This window comes from Amblyomma americanum, chromosome 1, assembly GCF_052857255.1.
Source record: "Amblyomma americanum isolate KBUSLIRL-KWMA chromosome 1, ASM5285725v1, whole genome shotgun sequence".
Taxonomy (NCBI): Eukaryota; Metazoa; Arthropoda; class Arachnida; order Ixodida; family Ixodidae; genus Amblyomma; species Amblyomma americanum.
This window is the reverse complement of record NC_135497.1, coordinates 115,479,579-115,499,547: the sequence shown is the minus strand read 5'-3', so window position 1 is coordinate 115,499,547 and position 19,969 is coordinate 115,479,579.

Genomic DNA, 19,969 nt, shown 5'->3' with positions numbered 1-19,969 from the left:
GCGGTCGAATTTCGATGGAGGCGAAATTCTAGGGGCCGGTGTACTGTGCGATGTCAGTGCACGTTAAAGAACCCCAGGTGGTCGAAATTATTCGGAGCCCTCCACTTTGCGTCTCTCATAGTCTGAGTCGCTTTGGGACGTTAAACCCCCATAAACCAAACCAAACCAACCAGCTTTGATGACTTGTTTGCTAGCTGGATGCATAACAACTTGTCTGAATATCTGCCAAGGTCAATGGATAGATGGAAAACTTTATTGGCAAGCGAGCTTGGGCTCTTTAAGGTTTCAGGGCCGCCGCACAGCCCTCACATTACGCGCATGTGTCCAGGCCGACGTCATGGGACGATTAATTTTAGTGAAATGCGTGCTCGTAGACAACGCCTATAGGGTGTGCTATCTGGATGTGTGCGCGACGTCCCAACGTGCATATTCCGTAATCGGCGTCCTACATGGAAGCGTTTCGAGTCGATCGAGGTATTCCTGTGAAAACTTACATGCTTGCTAGATGCTCCAAAAACAAGCATTTGTCACGCGAACTGCAAAAGTTCCTCTTTCATCCAGTGGACTCACATGCGTCCGCCTCTGTTCGGCGCAAAGGTACAATTTAGTTCACAAAGGCGTTTGAGTGTAACGAAGCAGAGGCATAATACGCTTTCATGACCAACTTTACGTAAGGTCTACGCTTGAAAATATGTGTGTGCACTAAGCGTTCATATGCCGGCGTGCACATTTACAGCGCGGATAGTCGGGGATATGTTGAATAGAATGTTGAAGAGCTGCGGGGAAAAAAAAAAAACAAAGTTGCATGAGTCAGTCGTATCGTTGCTCAACGTTTCGCAAAGCAGCAAATAAATTGGGGAGAACACTTAGGCTCCGCCTTTAAAGATATCACGAGATAGCGTTAGTGTGGTTCCCGGCAGCGGCTCCTCTCGCTCGCGCAGATGCGGACCTTGTTTCCACATTACGTGAAAGACCACAGGACATACATACATATAAAGACCACCCTTAACCGGGCTGTACGTGTATGCCTGCGTGGCCTATGAGAATCGTGTCTCACTCGCTACCGAAGGGTCAGGGGTTCGATTACCGACAAATTACCTAACTTTTCCTTTTAGCGCAATTCATTTACTTCACATACTGACATGTCCTAATGACGTCTGATTCGCATTGCCACCTTGGAGTCACCAGTTCTCTACTGCTTTAATCACTTTTAAAGGCCGCCACTTCAGGCATGACGTAGCCACCTTTTCGACGAATCCGGATTTTTCGCTCACGCGGACCACAGTTGGCGCTGCCGGATTTTCTGCAGAACGAGACGCTTAAAGCTATCGCTTTAAAAAGATTGGCGGGGGTGAAGGGTTTTGGGCGGTGCTGTTCTCGCAACATCCTTAGTGATGCGCACTGAATTATATGGCTACCAGAGTTTTCGGTTAACCTCACCATGCACGCTAAGTCATCATTATATAAAAAAACAAGTTCTTTACTTTCCGCTATTTCTTTCATGCGTCTCCGTCTTTCGTTTCCTTGCCTAAATGAGCATAACCTTGAGCACTGTTCGAGGCTCTTTGATGACTAACCACTTTGTTTTTGAAGTTCTTTGTTTCACGAGCGTAAATTTCGCCGCTCTGTACAATGCCACGTCGTGCTTCAGTTATTTGTTTGCCGGTGAATGTGCACATGCTCTGTTGCTCTGCCTTTTTATTATTTTTTTAACTCGCTCTATTGGGCGCCAGGCACCTCTTAAGCTAGCTACCCTTGTAGCTTTTCGTCCGAGGCTTATTTCCTGTATTTCACTGGAAAAAATAAACATTCAGTCAAATTAAAAAAGTTCACTTCCTTTGCCTTTTGTGCCGGGCAGATGGCGTCGCCCTAATTCATACTGATATTGAGATTTTAATCCTCTTTTTCCGCATTACGAGCTTTGCGCATAATGGCCTTAGATGCCTATGTGCCATAAAACCGAAAACAGCACGACAATCTTTCTGCATTGCGAAACAAGAACAGAAAGTTTTGAAAACACGTCGGTCATCTGCGCGCAAGCCGCATTCAAAACTGTCGAGTCGTTATGCGGGCTTTATTCGACAACACATATCTCGTCCATTTCGCTCTTCGTAGACCTACGGCCAGGGCGAAAAGCTGCGGAACAATTGACACGATACCTGCCTATGGGATCTGCTTCTCTTTCCTCTTTTTTTCTTTTCACAGCCGCTAGCTAGCCAGCTTGTACAAACTAGGGTACGAATGACGTAATCACACTGATGTGCAGCGCCTTTCACCTAACTTAGACTAAGGTTTATATCTGGTTCGATTGTGTGCAAATCAAACACAATTAAGCAGTCTTTAAACACACCTGACGCTGGGCTATATAGCTATTACTCTAACGTTGTCTGCGAAGAGCCACACATACGGGGGCAAGAAACATTACAGGGTGATTTTTTTAACATTTAGACATCTTTATTTTATACGTCGGAGCGGTTTGTGCTCGTGGATTGTACAGCAAGGCGGACATTGCGTCTGTGATATGAATTAATAATTAGACGGTTAATTAACTGAAACTAACAAACTTCCTTACTTTTAATTTTAGAGGACGGGGTTATAGTCCGAAAGTAAAGGCCGTCGGTACTGAAGCTGAGCCTTGTTTTTAATATTTGTTAACAGGGAATAGGGTTCGAAATATAACTATGTCAGCGGGCAACGAGTTCCCATCTTCTATAGACAATAGAAAGGGGGAGGTTTTACATTTTAGCGTTCGTGCGAAGATGGGCTGCACTTTACGGGGATGATCCGTCGCAGATGAGATATGATGGGCAGCAGCGATGCGGTCAGCTATAAATGGGCGGCCACTGTAGCATAAAGAATGAAAGAACGATAAACGAGAGAACTTGCGTCGAATGATAAGGTCGGGAATATTGAGAGCTTGCTTTAGTAGTGACACACTTTGATACGGTGAGTATGACGAAAGGATGAACCTGACAGCTTTACTTTGTACGGACTCAAGACGGTTAATTAATGAAACGCTGATTGGATTCCATATTATAGAGGCATAATTTGAAGCTGACCTTATGACAGTAGTATACGCGTGAAGCTTTGTCTCGGAGTTGGCAAGATATAAACGACGTTTAATGAGTCCCAGTTTCTGAAATGCTTTGTAAGTGGTGTTATTTATGTGGGCGCTACAACATAAATCAGCACTGAAACAGACACCGAGGTACTTGAAAGAATCCGTTCTGTCAACTATATTCTCCTTAATTGTGTACACATTTGAAGGCGTATTAGTACGCGTGGAAAAGGTCATTAGCTTTGTTTTTGTTTTCATGTTAATCTCCATCTACCATAGCTGACGCCACTCATTTAGGTGCACTAAATAAGACTGAAGAATAACTACGTCAGATAGGAGGGGGGGGGGGCAACTATCTTTCTATAAATTACGCAATCATCAGCGAAGAGTCGTACTTTAGATGACATGTTACATGTTATGTCATTGATAGAAATTATAAATAGCAAAATCCTAAGATGTATCCCTTTAGAACTCTCGATATGAAGCGTGAACTGCTAGACGAACTCTCTTTAATTTTTGCGCGTTGGGAGCGATTACTTAAAAATTCGTCAATCCAACGGGTGATGTCGTGGTGCAGTTTGAGGTTGTTAACTTTCTTCATTAGTCTTTTATAGGGAACGCAATCAAAAGCTTTTGAAAAATCTTTAAATATGGCGTCAGTGCACATTAATTCGTGTACCGATTCATGAAGGTCTGTTATGAACTAGAATAACTGTGTTTGACAACACTTCTTTTGTCTAATGCCATGCTGATTGTCAATAAGCACGTTATTGTCGTTTAGATGGGTCATTATCTGCGAACAAAGTATACATTCAGGCAGCTTGCAACAAATCGACGTTAATGATACGGGGCGATAATTTTCCGGAGACGTGCTGTAACCGGGTTTAAAAACTTGCTCACGTTTGCTGTTGTCCAGTCATCTGGAATGCATCCCGTATCTAAAGACTTGAAATATGAAAGTTAATAACGTAGTCGACACGTGTGCTTTATTAGAAGTTTAGTGTTGATGGCGTCCGGAACAAGGCTGCAATTAAGTGGTTGTCGCTAAATAAAATGGGCAACATTATAGTTGCGCTAATAACGACCGGCTCTGATGGGTGAAGAACTAACGGTTCTAGAGGTTCAGTAAAGTTAAAAGCCAGCGATTCGGTTGTAAAGTGTGCAGTAAAATGCTTGTTAAAGAATTCAGGTGTTGCCACCGTAGGTACCACACGTCCATCCACATCTTTCAAGGAAACATGGTTAATCTTAGGGTTAATCACATGCCAGAATTTTGCTGGGTTGCTTCTTAGCAAGTCGGGTAAAGTGTGGTTAAAACAATTGTTTTTAGCCTCCTTAATGGTGATTTCGTTTGCAGCAGATACGTCTTTGTACTGTTGCCAGGCGTTGACAGGGTTCGCTTCCTTTGACCTGCGGTACAGTCTTTCTTTTTGCTGAGGCATTTGTTAACGTCTTTTCTGAACCAGGGGGCGTCAGTTCTTGATTGCATGTGCATTTTTGGGATGCAGGCATGTTCGATTTCCTGCTCCCTTTACGGTCTGAAAAAAGAAACCGTTATCACAAAAGCAACGTCATCTTGGAATTTTTACCACGAATTTCTAATTAAAACTTTTGTCGTATCTAACGGTTAAATTAGTGAAATGAGACAAGAAATTAAAAATATTTTCAGATGCGCCGGGTGACTTCCGGCAATATTGCTTCAGCTTACTTCAAAAATGCATACTACTTGTTTTTCATTAATGCCACGTGAAAACAATTCGAAGCCAACAAAACTGCGTGCTTTTTGTGCAATCTGATGAAAGGGTGATAGTATAGTTTCCGAAAAATTATATCCTATCTAAATTGATTGCGCAGATCAATTTTATTCTCTAATAACGCCCCAATGAAAAGAAAAAGAAATTAACATCCGCAAGTCCTTTGCAGTGCTGTGAAGACTGCGGCGGTCTGAGCCAATCAGAACGGCGTATGCTGCAAAACGTGTTGCTCCGCTCCACGTCACTGCAGTGACTGCGATGCCTCACAGTTGAGACAGCAGCATTTGTAAATAAACAAAACCATAGCGGACATGGTAGTGGCATTACAATCATTACGTCAATTCGATCCACTGCTCACGAACGGACAGAAAACGCCAGGCGCCGTTGCTCTGAGAGGGTGCGGGGAATGCGACGCGACAGCGTTAGAGCGGGCGTTCGGAGGAAAAGCCTTTGCGCGTTGAGTGACGGCACACGGACGTTGAGGTGTGGAATAAAAATGATTAAAACTCGAGTTATATTGTGACTATGTGGTCGTGGCAAGACTGAACAGTCATTATGAGATATAAGGATGCAAAGTTATTCCGCTGAAAGGAATATTGATGTAGTTAGTTGGGAATAGAACCCATGACCCAATTGGGTAGCCAGTCAGATACGTTACTCTGTACGACATCGAGACACGTTTGTTCAACATGGTTCAAAGAGGAACTTTTGTGTCTTGCGGCGTACCACATGGTCTAGTATGCCAACTGATGTATGCTAAATAGGACGTGTAATTAATAAGTACCAATTAAGAAAGAAAGTCGGAAATGACCTATAACACTACTGCATCATACGTTTAAGGCGGAGCTTAAGTGTCCCCCTAATTTTGTTCTTGCTTTCCACCTGTAAACATGATTAAAAATTTGCATTCGTATGTATGTACAGTAGCGCATGTCGACATTAAAATTCATGAGCGCGAAACCACGCAAAACTGGGCCCTCTAGAACTGATGCGACAGTGGGAACGTTTCTAGCCGATTTTGTTCAAAAGCTGCATGACAGTCGCTGAGTCTTGCTTAACTGTAATGCTGCGCGAAAAAATAGCGCCTCTACAGTTCCGTCATTAACTCGCTGTACAAGTCTCCAACGTCGACGTTATTTGCGTCTGTAATTTCTTTGCAATGAAGTGAAGTAGCAGTCACTGACCATAGTCGAAAAAAGAAAGACGTTTCGAAACCCGTACGGGTTTCTTGTTCACAGTGAGCAGGACAAGAGCGGTGGCGAATTTATATCCGGAGAATGTGACGTAAAGATCGGGCGTAGATGCCTGGCATGGGGCCAGCGTTCTTGTTTAATGTTGCTTGTGATGTTTGGATGAATAGCGATTCCAGCAGAAGGCGCGTCGTCAGGTTTCTTTCCTTAGATAAGATGGAGGCATTGCCCCAGTCAATCTGGTGGCCAGTGTCGTGTGCATGACCCGCCAGCGCATTTGTGGCATGCTTTTTGTTTTTTACATCACGTTGGTGGTCCTTTATGCGTCTTGAGAACTTCCCTGTCTCACCGATGTAGGCATGATTGCAGTTCAGGCATGGTATTTTGTAGACGACTCCTGGAAACTGCTCATTTGGTAGTCGGTCTTTCACATTCATTAGCTGATTCCGCAGCTTGCTGACAGGCATGTGGGCCACGCGTAAGTCGTATTTTGAGAACACACGAGACAACGCTTCGCTGATACCAGGCATGTATGGAATGCCTGCTCGTGTTCGATACGTCCTACAATCAGTGGTAGCTGTATGTGCAGCTCGTTCTTGTAGCTTTGATATGAAGCGGCTCGGATAACCGTTGGCTGACAGTTCTTCGTGCACTCTTTTTAACTCCTTTTCTTGATCTTCTCGGCTTTTGCAGACACGTGTCGCACGTTTGGTCAGTGATGTGACGACGGAGGCTTTGTGCGCAACTGGATGATTGGAATGAAAATTTAAGTACTGGGCTGTGTGCGTAGGCTTTCTGTACACAGAGAACGAAAGGCGATTGTCCCTCCGCTCGACCAGGACATCCAAGAAGGGAAGGCGGTTTTCTTGCTCAAACTCGGCCGTGAACTTCAAGCTTGGTTCGACACTGTTTAGTTCATGTAGAAACCGCGACGCGTCCTCTTTCCTTAATATGCAAAAACAGTCGTCGACATACCGGTAGAAGACCTTGGGTGCTTTCACTCCAGCACCCAAGGTCTTCTACCGGTATGTCGACGACTGTGGCGTGGCGTCCCGTGAACCCCTTGTCAACGCTGTAAGACGCTGTCGCGCCCCACTCTTGAAGACGAAGATTAAGCATGGAACTATTAAAGCGACAGCTTTACTACGCAAGCCAGCCATTTCGGCTGGTCGCACACTTCAGCCGTATGCCATGTGCCGTGGCTGACGAACGACCTTTAACCGCCGCTGCCAAGCAACACCGCCGCCACGCTCCAACAGACGGCGCCGCCATCGACGCCGCTTCCGTCGCCACTCGCTCCACCAGATGTGCTCCGCTGTTATAGAGGGAAAGGAGGTGTCGCCTCGCGGGGGGTATTAATATATGCGCTTCACCTTAGTGTATTGTAGTCGTTATGGAGAGCGCGAAAGAGACGCAGAAACGACAGAACGAAGGAAAGGTCAACGCGCTCAAGAGACGCCAGAAGAACACGCCGCACGACTCGTAAAGCGTCGTAAGATGTGGCTAGAAGTCGTGCCACGTCCCGGTGTGACTCAACTGCGGAAAAGACCGGTTTGAGTTCTCGAGAGTGTCGGAATCAGACGCTGCGTAGACGACGTCCCGAGGAAAAGAAGCTTTTGTAATTCAACTACGGTTAACCCAGCCATCACGACGTCCTTCTACACTCCGTGCAGCCAGGGCAGCAGCGCATCCCGAGTGATCGAGAATCCCTGCGCAGAGCGGAAGTCTGGCGTGGCCTTGACCGCCGGCGTTTGTGCTTTCACTGTGGGGAACCCGGTCACCTGTTCCGCCGGTGCCCATATCGAGAGCTTGGCCTGCAGGGTTTTCCCTCCGATGCGCCCAGGCCCCGGTTTGGCCAGCGGCCCCGTGAGATTGCAGTGTACCTGACCCATTAACCTCAGTGGTCCATGGCGCGCCGTCAGTTCCGATCACCGTCACCCCTGACGACCAGGCGCTCACGCCAGACGCCGAGGAATTTACCCGGCACGCCGAGGAAGCCCGCCAACCGGCCCGTATGCACATCCGCCGGCAGCAGGCAACGGATGCAGAACGCTACAACCAACGACATCGCCACGTTGAGTACCACCCCGACGAAAAAGTGTGGGTATGGACCCCGGTACATCGCCCCGGCCCGTCTGAGAAGCTTCTGAGCCGCTACTTTGGACCCTACACAGTGCTGCGACGCATCACGGATGTGACGTATGAAGTCCTCCCCGATGGCACTCTGCCCAGTCTGAGGTCGTACACGTACTGCGTATGAAGCCGTACTTTACGCAGTAACGTGCACCTCGTTCGCTCCAAGTGCGCCCACGTATTTGCTTCATTTTTTTTTATTGGGGAGGGGGAATAATGCCGCCAGGTGTCCCCGGGCGGTGCCTTGAGGACAAAGAAGTGAGTCGCGCGTGCTCTTTGCAGCTGGACACTGCTTGATTTCTTGCGGCCTGTGCCTATCCTCTTGATTCTGCAGCCCATTTGTGACAATATTGAGAAAATACAGTTGAAATATCATTGGAAGGGATTAAGAGTACAACAACTGTCGATTTACACAAAGCATAAAGGCAAGGTTGTCCTCTATCACAGCTGCTGTTCATGCTTTATATGAAAAGTATGGAAAGAAGGCTACAAGGAAGCAATCTAGGTTATGATCTGTCGTACAGATTAGGCGGAAATGTATTTGAGCAACAACGACTACCGGGTTTAATGTATGTGGACGATATTGTACTGTTAGCTGAGCCAGGATGATTTTCAAAATTTGGTTAATTGTTGTGGAGACGAAAGAGGCAGTCTAGGTTTCAGTTTTAGCGCAACTAAGTCAGGTGGGATGGTTTTCAACGGTACAAGTGATCAGGAGCTTACTACACAAGGCCATGAAATACCTCGAGTGGCCGAATACAAATATCTCAGCGTATGGGTAAACGAAGGGCATATGTATACGGAAAAGCACGAGCAGTCTATCGTAGCAAAAGGGCGTAGATATGCCGGAATAACGAAACATAGGGCACTCTGGGGGTACAACAGGTATGAAGTTTTGAGAGGTATTTGGAAAGGAATAAAGGTGCCGGGGCCTAATTTCGGGAATGCGGTTCTCTGCTTAAGGGCTGAAGTTGAGTCGCGATTAGAAGTAAATCAGAGAGCTATTGGAAGATTACCACTGGGTGCTCACGGGAAAACCACAAACGAGGCAGTACAGGGGGATAAGGGCTGGGCATCATTCGAAGCACGGGAAGCTCACAGTAAAATACTATACGAAGAACGCCTGAGGAAGTTGGGCGATAACAGGTGGGCAGCTAAGGTATTTAAATACGTATATATAAACGTTGACTCACAAGAGCTGAAAAGAACTAGGAAGCTAACCAGTAAGTAGGCCAGACACGAGGACTGAGAAAGAAAGAGCGTTAACAGGTTAAAAAAGCGGAAGGTTAAAATTGGATAGTCAATGGAAAAGAAGCATATAGTGTAGGACTGTATCGATGCTGGAAAACGCAGATAAGGAAGGAAACGTTTTATGGTAACTCAAGGGGCAGTGCCTTCCTCTTTGAAGCTAGGTCGGGGTGTCTTAGAACACGCAGCTACAAAAAGAAATTTAACGAAGAAGATGACACATGAGCTGTGTGTGGTAAATCTGTAGAAACCGTAGAATACCTCATTCTAAATTGTGATGGTATCCATCCTGATGTCGATGCAGGCACAGTCACTCTTCCTGAGGCTCTAGAGTTGAGAGATAACAAGTCATGTAGATAAATCTGCAGTGGAAATTAGCAAAGAGCGATTGGAACATTGGTGGTTAAAAAGCAGAGAGGTGGCATAAGTTTAAAATTGTAGGAAGACGTATTTTAAAGAAAATGGCCAATTTTATTAACAACTTACAGCAGAGTTAAACAAACATAAAAGAAAAAACTGCATGGTGGCAAAAACCACTGCCCAGTTTCAAAGGGGACGCTCCTACCTTACATCCATCCATCCGCCACTGTTCATTCTCTGTCTCCAGTTGTCTTCTCGTTACATTTTTTGGCTATGGCGTCCGTCGGGCGGTTTTTTCTTCGCTGCATTCTGAGTGTCGTCAGCTTGAACAGCAGCGTTCGCTTCCACGATACATTTAAGCCATACGAAAATTGTCGCTTCTAGCTTTATTCCTAATCGCTTTCTTTCGCTTGTACTGCTTTTCTTTTTTTTAAGAACGAAGAAGCAGGCGGAGTGCAACTGTTTATTTCGACGACAACCATCCGACTAGAGACACAAAGGGATCATATAGTCGTACGGCGATCGCGGCTGCCGATACAGACACGTGATCGACTCCCGCGCATGCAGTAGCATAAACACTTGTTAACTCCGGTGGTGGCTTCACAAACACAGGCACCGCGGATGCACGGATCAGTTTTGTAGCGGGAGCTACACTGGGCTACCAGTCGAGAATTTCGCGGTACATGGGAGAGGACTGTTGTGCGCATGCACCGTTACCATAGCAATCGAAGAGGAGCAAGGTGCGGCGTGCACTTCGCCGTCGCCGCGGCCGCGCGCCAGCTCGATCGTCACAGCCGAGCGTGACGTCACGCGAACTTCCAGTTGTGCGCATGCGCCGATACCATGGTAACCAGACAGACCCCACAGCTGCGCCGCGTTCTTCGGCTGCGTTCCAATAGTCCCAAGTAGACGGCTACTTAGACGTCTAGCCGGACAGCCGCCGTCTTGGGACGCGTTCCATTTCTCGGCGAAGCAGTCTCATAAGAATGCTTTGCCGAAGTCCACATCGATGCAGGCTAACTTGCTGTCTAAAAATGGCGGAGCTGATGTACGCGGATGAGCGAGTCGTGCTCTTGCGGGCGTCGGACTGTACACGGAGTATAGGAAAGGAAAAATGTGAGTCATTCCATTATGTTGTTTGGTACGCAAACTTGTGGCTAATTAATCTTCGTGGACGTGCGATTCCTAGCAGTGAATCACGCAGGAGAAAATCGTGCACTTGAGAGCTTTGCTACAGCAGCGGACGCTGTAGGTCTGTTTACGTGATCCGGCATCTGACGATGCCGGATCCTAATACCTTGATTTTAGAGAATACTCGTCGCTGTCGTTGGTTTCCTCGACGGGCGTTAAGACGGCTGGCGTGACGGTTATCAAATGTGTTCTTCTCTTGCTGTGTTAGTGGCATCAACTCTTTCGCGTGCATTATTTTTTATCTCTACACTCTCAGAACAAATACACCGGCATGTTGCGAATTGATTTTAGTCTTTGCAGGATTAAAGATCGCTGCTGTATTTAGGTCTCTCGCTGTCTCCGAGTGCCACGTACGGCAGACAGCAGGTTTAATGTCACGTATGTGTTTTCCTCTTGCAGTGTATATTAGCCGTATCGCATTTCGCGCATATTGATTACAGTCTTTCGTATTCTTTCTTATGTTTACAGGGCCGTTTGGACGAGCACGTTAGAGGAGCATGTACAGTTTAGCATCAATAATAAAAGAATAATCGCATATCTCTTTAGCGTCGTCTTTGGAGAGCGGCCCCGCCTGCTACAAGTAGACTAACCGATAGGCACATCCACCAGTCCGGTTTACGCGCAAAGTCATTGCAGAAGAAATGTGTAAACTTGTTGAAAACACGTTTTTAATTATCGTTATTGCTCAGTTTGTGAAAAATAGTAGTACAACTGTTCATAAGCTTTAGTTGCATTATTATGCCGCGAGGCGGCGTGAGCAGTAGACAAGTTCCAATACATGGACATGTAGACTGCTTCCTAGACGTCACACTAGACGTCTTGTTAGACGTCTAGAGTATTGGAACGCAGCCTTCGTTGTCGCCTCGCCGCACGCCGCTCTATGGACCTCCTCCATGTTTGTAAAGAAACGAGGTGGCGCTGCAGTCGCTAGCGAGCTCGTGGTAGGCAAAAGGTCGGGGAGTGGCGTCGCGGATAGGTGTTGAGCGCGGGTTTTCAAGGCTTGTAGGCGCGTTTCCAGTTTCTGCGAATCACAGTAATGGTTGATGTTTTCAACTTAGTAATTTCTTGAATTACACGAGCTCGCGTTGGCCACGTGCGACGTATTCCGAGAAATAGTTTGCCACTGTGTATTGTATATATGGTTATTAGTAAACAGAAATAATTTCTGCCGTTGATTTGTACGCTAGGCATTAAATAAAATAGGAAGTTTTTGACACTCTGCTATAGCCAGAATGATATTACTTCGGGACAGTAGTGAGAGGATGTGCTGGCGTTCTCTCGGCGGAGCAGACGTGCGCTCACCGTCTGCTGACACACGTACCTGTCGCGCTGAGCGAAAAGTGGGGACAGCGTCGTCTCCCATTCTCCGTCTCGTTTAAGCGCTGTTTTTAGCCGCAGGATCACGCACCAGCCAGACCAACTTCTGTCTCCCCTTGTTAAACTGGTCGATTTGGTGAAAATTTTTGATTTCTGGAATTATTTTCTTTCTTACCCTGGGGTGATCTGTTTCGTGACGAAAAAATTATAGCAAAATATTCAGTAGAATATTATAAATTACGCTTTCTTGATGTGTTGTCGAAAATTGTGAGGTAATTTCTCTGATTTCTTTGACGCTTTCTTTGAGTTCATTGCCACATTTCTTTGACCAAAGCGCAAGCGAAGAGGCCAAAAACGAGGGAATGAACGTTAAGGTTCGTTTTCTGACCTTTCACATTTTCTGCGATTGGGCATCACTCACACCTTCGTAATTTCGTAACGCAGGAAAATAGAATGATTCTATTTGTCGCAAACGATTTCCGAGTGAGAGATTGAGAAGTGTAATAAATCGCTTAATTTTTTCCTACACGTGCAGTACTATATATATGTTGGTTATTTTTGTAAGAAACGTTTTCATGTAACTATGCATGCATAAGTACATGATCACCTAAAAGAAGAGCTAACAGCGTCATCATATAGAACAGGGCTTTGTGAACATGCTGGCATAAAAAAAATAGTGCACTTTCTACTCTTATTTAAGACCTTGGGGTGACTTGACGAGGGTGTTAATTATAATGACTCAAGAACTGCACCAGGTATACGTAAAAATAAAGCGCATTACTGAAACTAGCGCAGCAGTTTAATATTTGCACCAAATTTAGGTACATATCGCATGCATAAATAACTAAAACACTTTTCATATCCGCGTCCCCTCTCAATCTCGCCACGTGTCTGTTAGTAGCACGCCTGCTTCTCCAAACAAGCTTCGCGATCATTGACCACATCATGAAACATGATACATGCGTGATGCAATATATGAAAAAGCATGTGGCGTTTAGCCCACTTAAGGTACGTTATTCTAAGCATGCCAACATGACCGCGCAAGAAGTTACCAGACTTCTTTCAACTCGAATCAGATAATTACGTGAGTCATATTTAAAAAACATTTTCAGGTATATATTAAATGCCACAAAACGCGTCGTTTAAACATGCTGTGCTATAACCAAAAGAACGCATTTCTTGGGGGCGAGTGAACCTGCTGGCGCCCCGTGCACACCGGCTCAATGTGGTAAATACGCGCACAGCTACATATGTGCTTTTTTTCTTTGCACAGTTATGAGCGCAACACGCTGATGTTCAGGTGAATGAACGCAGTAACTTCCATGCTATTAAGTACATTGAGTGGCAGTGCCGATCGACTCCCAGAATTCGCGATTTACTACCGCGGCCCATTCCCTGCTAGCCAGTTTCCTTATGCGGTATTTATCTGCTAGAAACCTATCGGGGCTAATTTAAATTTCCTTTTATACTACTATGCGGATCCAACAGTGGCACAGCTGGTCAGTACATTGTAAAATAATAATTGGTTTTTTGGGAAAAGGAAATGGCGCAGTATCTGACTCGTATATCTTTGGACACCTGAACCGCGCCGTGAGGGAAGGGATAAAGGAGGGAGTGAAAGAAGAAAGGAAGAATAGGTGCCGTAGTGGAGGGCTCCAGAATAATTTCGACCACTTGGGTGCACTGACATCGCACAGCACACGGGCGCCTAGCGTTTTTCCTCCATAAAAACGCAGCCGCCGCGGTCGGGTTCGAACCCGGGAACTCCGGATCAGTAGTCGAGAGCCCTAACCACTGAGCCACCGCGGCGGGGAGGTCAGTACATGCTGCTTCTGCAGTACTCAGGCATGATGCAGCCGCCGATAGCTAAGGCAGCTGCGGTAGGCACGGGCAGCCGGAACCTGTTTTGCCTACCATGCGAAAGTCGCTCCTGACATCAGCGCCACCGCACCCTCGTGACGTCGCGGGGTGAAGGAGGTCCATAACCTGAACCGCGCGTCATATGCGGAAAAATGCGTATAAAAGGCGGAGATGTAATGGGCGTCTGTATCACACGTTTGACATGCATGCAGAGAGGGAGAGTCCGCCGCTTCTAAACGGCGGTATAGACAAAAGAAGATTAACTCTTCCGACCCTGAGGTTGTCGCTTGGCACTTGGCTACTCAACAAAGATATAATGAGCGTAAGAAGGCGAAGAGAGCAGTGCAGACGCCCGAACAGAGAGAGAAACGCCTTGGCAAACGCAGATGCCAGACTGCCGAGTGTAACAGACGGCGCATAGCCTTCGAAATGAAGCCTATGGAAGGCGTCGGTCAACGGGAACCAAACGAAGAGGATGTGAAGGCCCGTCGTATGACTGATTACACCATTCGTGTTTCCGGAAAACAAGCTCAGCCAGGGAATGGTACCTCTCGCTACGTATATCCGGGCATATAGCGGAGCTAAGCCACCGCCAATTTTTGTTTCCTTGCCGCGTTGCCCACGCTTGGCTCGTAACTTTTCTGAGTAATATAATAGTGCGTATACAACTCTCCTCCCCAAACAAGATGAGCGCCTGTCATATGTCAGCCGGTCTGGCGGCCGCCGATTGCGGGTGCTGCGCCGTGGCTCGAGCGATACAGCTGTTTTGCGGTCAGAAAGCACTCTGATCACTTAAAACTTACCACTCGCATGCGTGCGGCAACTCACTGACATCGTCATGCACTTCAGCAGGTTGATTACTCGCAGACGGCAGCTGAATTACGTCATCATGCAACTCAGATTCGTCTTGCGTTAAAAAACAACATTTCGGGTGATCGGCGTGCACGAAACGAGTTTGGTTGTCTGACGAAGTATGTTACAGGGGACTTCACTCGGACAACCCTCCCGGGGCACCACTTGACAAGTTCAGCACGCACCGTGAGCACGAGAACTCTATGTTATCATATTTTTTGGGGCTCAACATCTTTCGCAGTTATCGGCATGTTCGGCTTGGCAGTAGAGAAGCAAAATATTTCCTCAGCAGCGTCGGTAAGCTTAATCCAGAGGCAGGCGTGACAAACCATCAGCGCTGTTTTTCTTTGCGTCTGACTTGTGCGCTATTCGAAAACGGTTATTGGCAAGAAAAGTGCCCCGTCGATGAATTCGAGCTGCAGCTACAGGATTTGCATGCTTTTTCGGCTCAAATGTCACTGTGAGTGTCTGATGGCCTGTTACAATATTGAAACTACGACCACAGGTATTTGTGAAACTTCTTAACGGCGCACACGATAACTAGCGCTTCCTTTTCGATGTGCGTGTATTTTCTGTCAGCCGCGGTGTCATTGACCTAGACACAAACGCAGTCGGACGCTCCTCGCCGTCAACCTCATGTGCTGACACCATTCCTAAGCCAAACCCAGAGGCATCGTAAGTCAGTTGGATTCCTTTGCTTACGTCATACAGTTGCAAGACGCAATCTTGACTTAGTACCTGCTTGCACTGTGCTGAAGTGTCGCCACATTGACACGACCATTTCCATTCTGATCCCTTGCGAAGAAAGTGGTTTAGCTATTCTAGCAAGTTCAGGTTGGGTTAAAATTTGCCATAGAAATTTACTAGGCCCGAAAATGCCTTCAGCTGAGTCACGTTCGTAGGTCTCCTCGCTTCACGAATCGCCTTCATTTTGTCTGCAGTTGGATTCAGACCAATTCGTACCTTAGGTACTGCATTTTTTTAAAATTTCGTCTTGCTTCATTTACTCACAGAGCGTGTCTGCTTAATGCGCCCAGCACTTGCTCTGAACGGCTGTAGCACTCTGCTGGGCCTTTGTCAGCACTCAGCACATCGTCTATGCAACAGGCGGTACCATGCAGGGATGATCTGCAACACAGGCTTATGCATGATGGCCTGGAACATTTCTGGTGCGCTTGCCATATGATAACCGTCGTAACCTAAATTGTCCCATGTGCGGGCTCACTGTGCGCAGCACTTGAGAATGCTTGTCCAACTCTAGCTGGAGGTATACGCTTTAGAAAGGTCCCGAACGGTGAACATGGTTCCGCTTAAAAGATTCGGAAAAATCTGCCCAGGAAGAGCTAAAGGATAGTGGTCCACTTCAATGGTTTTGTTATCAGTCCCTCTGTAGTTACCACATATCGTTATTTCTTCTGCATTTTTCTTTTGGCACGACAACCTGTGGCGTTGCTCATGTGCTATGTCTAACCCAGTATATAATATCACCTTTCTCTGGTTCCATCAACTCCTTTTCTATTTGTTCTCGCAAGGCGTATGATGCCGTTCTCGCCATATAGAATACCGAGTTTCTATTTTCTTTCAATCGCATGCTTCCCTTTTAATGGCATCAAGTGCTGTACATGCACTATTTAATTACTGAGAAGTGTTGCGCGGCAAGGAGAGAAATTTAATTCGTGCATCTAGGGTCCCTGTATTCGTGAAGCCAACACCGGAGTTGACAAGTGTTTATGGCACTACTGCATGCGCGTACTCTTTCTCGTGCTTGGCAATGACTAGCAGCAAGCGATATCTTTCACTCCATGGCTCACGTCTACACGCGCACCCCTTTCACAGAAATGGAAGCTCCGTTGTACATTCCCAGCTCAACTGTCTCGCTACTGTAAGTGAAGCTGGGAAAGCTTTGGCCGTTGGCAGAATCGTAACTGCGGCCCCTGAGTCCAATTCTATGGGCATTTCTTTGCCATTTTGCATAATTGTGATCACAGTGAAGGCGCACGCTCCGCGCTCCTGTTTTGCTCGTTCTGCATACCGTTAGCAAATCCTGTTCTGCTATTTACTCTTCAACGGTGCGTACGCTTTTCGTCCTACACATTTTCGCGACACATGTCCTGGCCTACGGTATTTAAAACAACTTCTTTTCAAAAGTGGACATATATCGTAGGACTGTGCTGGCCACCGCATCTGTGACACGCGCGGGTAGTCTTTCTTTCCACAGTCCATGGACCTTCTTTGGAGACGTGCTCTCGATGGATGGCTGCGAGCTGGCGGCTCGCTCCGTGGTCCGCTTCCACTTAGCCAGTGCACGTCAGCGAAGATTCCATCGCTATTGTTGGGCGGCATGTCAGTTGTATCCTTCTGCGCCGAAATTTCGTGGCACAGGCAATTTTGCAGACTTTTTTTCACGTGACCTCATCATATGGTAGTTCAAGAAGGCGACACCTAATGTTGTCCGTTCGTAGTCCCGCAAAGCTTCTCCCAGGAAGCTTTCGGAACAGCTTGTCGCAGCTAGCCTTGAGTTCGACGATGAACTGACTTATGCTTTCATTTGTCTCCTGGGTCCGTCGGTAGAAGTGGTATCGCTCAGTGACCGTTTCGGAGTGTAGTGTTGTCGCAGTGCTTTCGCAGCATGCTTAATTTCGGTGGGCTTCTTTGGCGACAGCAGACTGCGGAGCCTCTCGTACGCTTGCTCAGTTTGGAAGGCTGGCAACTTCTAACTTCAGTCTATTTCATTTGCTGTAACAAACAAATCGAACCTTTCCGGGCGGACGCCAATGTTGCCGGTCACCGGGCAGAACTACGGCAGCTTTCCTATAGGTTGGCAGTCATCGCGGTTTGTTTATCCAATCCTCTTCGCCATTTTATGTCCAACATTCTTGGACAAAAATTCCGAATTTTGAGAAATTGTATGGTACTGTTATGGCAACATTAAAAGTAATAGTACATTCTTCCTATGTGCAGCAAAATCTTTCTTTTAAATTGTTTCCATAGATCGCATCGAGCAGTTAAGACTGCCATATAATAATAGCAAAAATAGCATATAATAATAGCAAAAAACAAAAGCAAGCCTGCCGACGGGAGACTTCCGGATGTATTGATTGTTATAGGAAACTCTTACAGTATAAAAAAAATGCTTTCATAAACTGCTTCCCGTTAAAAAATGGTTTTGTCTAGAATTGTTGCGTTGGTTGAGAACGAGATGCAGGCGGAGTGCAGCCATTTATTTCGGCAGCTATCCAACTACAGACACAAAGGGAAGAGAGTTTTGTTTCATATAAGCATTACACTCACATGGCGATCGCGGCTGCCGACATAGACACGCTGTCGAGTCACGCGCATGCAGTAATAACATAAACACTTGTCAACTCCTGTGGTGGCTTCACGAATAAAGGGCCGTGGATGCGCGAATCAATTTTCTCTCCTTGCCGCGCAGCCCGTGCTTGCCTCGCAACCCTTCTGAGTATATACAACAGCGGTATACAAAACTTTTGTAGTTTTTTGTGGAGCAAAACCTAAAGTTACTCTAAGACGTTATTCGTATTAGTTAAAACTGTGGGGTTGTTAGCACCACCAAGAACTTCCATAACACTTCTGTTGGGCCTAGTTGGGGCATGACAATACTACAGATGATCGATGTGAGCACAACATTAGACAATCCACGTACACCTGTCCTTGTGTTTTTCTTGTGTACGTGGATTGTCTAATGTTTTGCGCACATCGATCATCTGTAGCACCAAGTTTGTAAGCTTGAATAAGAACATTTATTTTCACGCTTGCGTCCTCTGGTGTTTGGAGAAAATACTAAGCAGCTTACGTAGACGTGACGTACATCCTGAGACCAGTTTCAGCCTAGTCTCCTCTAGTTAAGTTTTCTTTCGAAGCGAAAGCTTCACTACGCTAGGTAAGCCGCTCTTCGCATGTCGCTCAATTTGATCTTCCCAGAGCCAGGGGTGATGCTTTCGCGGGGTTGAGGTGTGCACCGAGATGCCGAGATCTGAGAGCTACTCCGCCCTTTCCTTTCTTCGTAACACATGCTATCGCACATTCCTCCCCATAAGAAGACCGAAGTGCCCTCGATTGTGTTTTGCCTCCATCGAAACGGGGCCGCCGTGGTCGGGTTCGAACCCGCGGGTACTACGGCTCAGTAGACGAGCGCCTTAACCCCTGAGCCACCGCGCGGGGTACCTATCCAGTGCGCGGAACGCACTCAACGTTAATAACGCCAAGACGCGTCTTCTTGCCCGATACACCACAGCTTTCGCTGTCTTGCCAGGTTCAACACTATAGCCTAACCGCACCGAACTTTTTAAGCGAAAAGCTTGACTACGCTAGCTAAAGCAATCATTGAGTAGGCTAGAGAATGACCTTGAACAACCTTCAGCCCAACCACGTTTATATTTTCCTTACGGCGCGGTTCGGATGTCCCTCGATATAAAGTTAGTTAGTTTATGGGGGTTTAACGTCCCAAAGCGGCTCAGGCTATGAGAGACGCCGTAGTGAAGGGCTCCGGAAATTTCGACCACCTGGGGTTCTTTAACGTGCACTGACATCGCACAGCACACGGGCCTCTATAATATCGCCTCCATCGAAATTCGACCGCCGCGGTCGGCATAGAACCCGCGTCTTTCGGGCCAGCAACCGAGCGCCATAACCACTCAGCCATCGCGGCGAATGTCCCTCGATATATGTGAGACAGTTATTGCGCGGTTTCCTTTCCTCTAAACCAATTTCCAAAACCATTTAAATTTTTTTCGAAAGCAAAGGAAAGGTGCTTAACTGGCCCCCTGGGACAGTGGACACCTCATTCGCGCTTTTACCCATTTTCTTCGAAAGCAAAAAACGTGAGATTTCACTGCGCCAACCCACATTGGAGGAATGCGAAAGCATCCATGCCTTCGTCCTCAGCCGCTTTCTCTTCACGCTCCCCTACCTGAAACTCCAGGCCACAGAAATCTCCACCCTGGATGCCATGATCAGAACAGCATTTAAGACAGCACTACACCTAC